A 5,054-nucleotide genomic window follows, 5' to 3' on the forward strand; every position below is an offset into this window, starting at 1 on the left:
ATATATATGTGCATAAATATGCATATATATGTATATATATTTGTGTGTTATATATATGTATGCATGTGTATATGTGTACATGTGTGTATATATATATTTCAGACAGATATAGATATATCTATAGATATATCTATATCTATATCTATATCTGTCTGAAATATATATATATCTATATCTGTCTGAAATATCTATATCTATATCTATATCTGTCTGAAATAAATAGCATTGAGCTCTCTAAGCTAGATTTTTTTTTTTTTTTAATGCCTACAGCACCTGGTCTTCCTAAGTGGTCTCTCATCCAAGTACTAACCAGGCCTGACCCTGCTTAGCTTCCGAGATCAGATGAGATTGGGCTTGTTCAGGGTGACATGGCCATAGACAGCACTGAGCTCACTAAAACTGAGAAAATGTAGTGCTCTTCAAAGAGAGAATATTAGGATACCAGTCAAACAGCTAACTGGAGATCAGTCTTCTCTCACCACTTAATCTTGATTTCATGAACGAGCACAGCATTGCTTTTTTTCTTTCCTGAATATACACCAGAGATGGAGATCAATGTGAAACTCATTAAATACTTGGATATAATTTTTAAGGATACTGAATTATTTTAACATCCATTTTTGCATTCCTACTATGTGACATACACTACTAGAGGTAGGAGTGATGTCAATATAAAATATTTAGACCTGACTTCAGGATTTCAAATTGTATCAGGTAGACTATAGCAGATATGTGGCCAAAATGTTATGTCAACACAAATGAGGTAGTACATTCTTTTAACCAAATATTTTCAGAAACTTCCTTTGGAAATTTGGAGGAACAAGAAAATTTTACTACTTTCGGTGTAGCACAGATAGACTGAAATTTCTAGTAAATCTCTGGAAAGAACAGGACCAATACAAGCTTTCAGGTAATACTTCACACAATCTGTCTAAATATTTGAAAGCCAATGGGGAAAAAAAAAATCCATTCCTACCTGTTCTTTGGCTTGATATACACAAAACTTGAATATCTGATGAACTCAGTATTTATAAATTATCTGATGCCTGACAAATCAATGAAAAATATATTCTAATATTTGGAATCATATAGAAAAAGTTCCTGAGGAGGTAAGTTATTTCTACATTTGTTCATTGGGCCAGGGGAGGGGAGTGATGAGTTAAAGAGAGGTAAGAGAAGGAATATTATGAAACAGCAATTGCATGACACTAGTTCAGAACAATGGTACAGGAATTAATTAGTGTTTTAGTGGGAAAGTAGTGAGTCTTTTCCTATTTCTATTGTGGCTAGAGTTCCTGAAGAATAACTCACACTGGAAATTCGTTTTGAAGGATCAAACTAACATGAAAGATAAGCTAACTATGCTGCGTAATTTTTTTACTTTCTCCCTGCTTTACAATTCTTTTCATGGTATCCTTGGCTATATCACAGTGGCATGAAACTCTTCAAGCAGAACTTAATATAAGTATACTGGATTAAATATTCAAAATTTATTTTTAGCTCAAATTAGTTACAGACACTGGATGTTACATCTTCACATACTTCTGAGGACAAATTACTACAAAAGCATTAATTCATCCATGACTGTAATTTAATTCTTACCTAATTTAATTCTTACCGATAAATGACCTCAGAAATAACTGTAGTGCTACAGCCTATTTAATTTTTGCTTGCTTGCTCTTTCTTTATACACAAGTGCACCTACATAAAAATGAGACCTCTCCCCGCCCCGACACATAGCAGTATTAGACAGCTCACATTAATTGGACATATAATCACAAAGAGAGGTACTTACTTAGTTCTCCTATTACAGGCAACAATATCTAAACTGCTGGATCGTAGGTAGGTTTTGGTCACATGCAAATTACTAAAGCAAGATCTTTTTCATTGCTTCCTTAATTTTCCTGAGTGGAAGGGCATCAAACCACATATGAGCTTATTTCTATTCCTCATGGTTTAAGATTTTGTGGCCTTAGAGCAGAGGATATCAGAACCCCCTCTTCGAAAAAGTCCAGAGGCTAAGTGGCCTGGCTGTGGAGGTTTCAAGGACCTGAAAAACTATTGAAACCAAGATACATTGTTGACAATTCCATAATTCCAGTAGTTTGGCCTCAAAATTTGGAGTCTTTATCCTTGGTATGTTTTCCTTCACACTTTCATATTCAATCTATGTTGACATTTTCCAGAGGTTTACTATTATTGCCTAACTTAATACTAAATCTCTTTTAGTCTCTTTTTCATAGCATGCATCATCTTCTAATATAATATAATTGACTTATTTTTTAATCAACCATTGTTTCTTCCTCACTGCTAGAATATAACCTTTAGCAAGGTGGGAACGTTTGTCTGTTTATTCCCTGATTTATTTGAAGTTCCTAAAACAGTGCTCCCTCATAGTGGTGCTCAATAAGTATTTATTGAATGACTACGTGAAGCTGACATCTGAGCAAAAACATAAATGTGGTAAGAGAGTAAATCTGCAGAGACTGTTCCAGAAGGAGAGAACAGAAAGTACAAAGAGCTAAGATGGGAGTCACAGCAGCAAGGATGCCAGGATTGAGTGATGGGGAAAGTTTAGGAAATAAGGTACGTAGTTAATAAGTGATGAGGCTTATATTTAAACCTGAACAGTTTGGCTTAGGGACTGTGTTCTTAACTGTTAAACTGAGATCAATATCCAAATCTATCACTTACTAACTATATGATTTGGAGCTAAGTTCATAAATACTCCTAACCTCAGTCCTATCACTAGTGATACAGGGGTACGAACCTTGTAGAAGTACTGTGGAAACGAACTGAAATATTGTATTGTAAAATGCCTTAAAATGGATTAGTAAATATTATACCCTTCCCACCCCACATTTATCCCTAACTTGTTGGATACACTGTATTTGTTTGCGTTGAAGAGCTCTAAAAAATAAACAAACACAAGTCCCCAAATGTAAACCTGAGAACCATTAGCAAATCTAACCCACCAAGCTGATATCAAATAATACTCTGAAGGATTATAAGGAAACAATAAATTCTTAAGTAAACTCAGGTCAAAACCAGCTGGCACTTGATTAATTGTCTAATCAGGCAATTACCCAGGGATAGACAATGAATTTTGAGTAATGAGTTAGCCTGCTGTCAGCCTCCAGATAGCTGAGTTTCCTATTTAAGAAGAGTCTGTGGTAAGAGATAAGGACCCAGAGCAAGGATAATCCTAATTACAAGCCCAGGCAGGGTACTTCCACTTTTGTGCTGGGGGTCAGTGCCAGTTGTATTCCTTGTGTCTCTTCAATTCACATGGAAGAAATCAGTAAGCACTTGTTTACTGCTCTGGAGATTAACTTTACTAGGTAGGGTATGAACTCAACAACTTTAAGACTTAAAGGATTAGAGGTCTTTATAAGAAATATTGACCTCCCATAACCCAAAATATTTCTATATTATAATAATAATCCATGATTGTCATCAAGAAGAAAGATATTTAAAGTCTTACATTGAGGGAAGGGATCACATTAAATATCATCTACAAACTAATTCAGAATTGTCTTAATTTCTGTGCATAAGTTCTGCTTTCTAATTAGAAAGAACACTGATTAAGTACAGTCACTTTCCTACCATAGCTGCTCCTCTCTCCCCAACCCCTAATGCAATGACACACCAATCACAGTTCTAGATATGTTGAAAAAACTCACTATTGGATTCTTGGAAGGGAAAAAATCTATTAGTTTCAGGGAAAATCCAGAAAAAGAGGAATTGCAGTCAGGCAATAATAATCAAAGGAGTCCATGAAAGCAAATATGTCTAGGGCCCGTGTAAGTCATATTGTGACTTTGAACCCAATATATGTTTTATGTTGGAATATAAACATTGCCAAGGGTTCTAGTATAGCTCTACATGGCCATCTTTTTCTAATGTACTTCTATGAGAGCCCATCAAGAAAGCAGGCAGCCACATAGCCAAGAATTCAACTAGGAGGCATGGTCAGATTGGCAAAAACCACTCATGTGGGAAACCAGAGATCCTCTTATGGCAGCTGAGGCTCTGCCTTGTTCTGGTCCGTGCACCTGAATCATGGCTCTATCTCTTTTCCCCATCCCTAATTCGGGTTTGGTAGTCTGGCTCTCACATGCTGAGTTTCTTTTTCCTAACCTTATTTTAATTTGCTGGCTTTGCTTCATTCCAAATTCGTACTTTTAAGTCATTGATGTGATCTTCAGGTTGTAAAGCAAAGTCTAATTCTCAGAAATTCCTTTCTAGACATGTTGTGTACTGGATTCGTGGTTTAACCACCAAGCCATAGCAGTTTTTCAGGAATGAGTCATGCTTCCAGTCCTGATACTGAGTGTGAGAGAAAAAATTTCCTCCAAAAATGATGTAATTCTAACTATGATCACCAGAGCCTACAAAATTTCTATTCATCTCTCACCAGGATGTGTTATTTCTAATTGTTAATTATTATTATTATAATGATCCTAACCCTTTCTCTGAAGTAGGTGAGCAAAGAATGACTATATAGTATTAGCTTAATTTTTTTTTTATTATAAGGGACATAAGAAATCAGGCTTGAAAAGGCTAATTCTAGGAAGTGTACCTTTTTTATTTCATTCTTTCATTTACTAAGTTGATCAATTTTTAGTAAAAAAAAAATTTAAGATATATTCTATGCCAAGTATAGCTCACATTCTTTGTTGGATTTATTCTGTACTATTTTAGTCCTATACTTATTCATTTATTTGTAATGACTGATATCTTATAACTTTATATTAAACATACTTGATAAACAAGAAAGCTAGTTTACGTCAGTCTGAGGAGGGGACTTCTGTTGATTTGATGGATATTGTAAATAGGAACTATTGATTTTAATGTGTCGCTCTCTGCTTCTCTGGGATGGAGCTAGTCTACCTGTTAAAATCTATACTAAGCTACCAATATTAATATTAGGCCAGTGGATCAGGGCTTATAAATGGGAATCCAAAGAAAAAAAAATAAAGACACTATAGATACGTCAGACAAATGTCAAACAAAATTAGATAAGTTGTACCTTTTTCAAACCTTTGAGGATG

The 5,054-nt window shown here is 34.9% G+C and overlaps 1 pseudogene; it reads right to left on the reverse strand.

Annotated features, from left to right (window-relative positions):
* Nucleotides 1-261: 261 nt before the first annotated feature.
* LOC120622388 (uncharacterized) lies at nucleotides 262-380 on the reverse strand (annotated as a pseudogene).
* Between the last annotated feature and the right edge of the window lie 4,674 nt (nucleotides 381-5,054).

This window comes from Pteropus medius, unplaced genomic scaffold (genome assembly GCF_902729225.1).
Source record: "Pteropus medius unplaced genomic scaffold, Ma_sr-lr_union100, whole genome shotgun sequence".
In the NCBI taxonomy this organism is placed as follows: Eukaryota; Metazoa; Chordata; class Mammalia; order Chiroptera; family Pteropodidae; genus Pteropus; species Pteropus medius.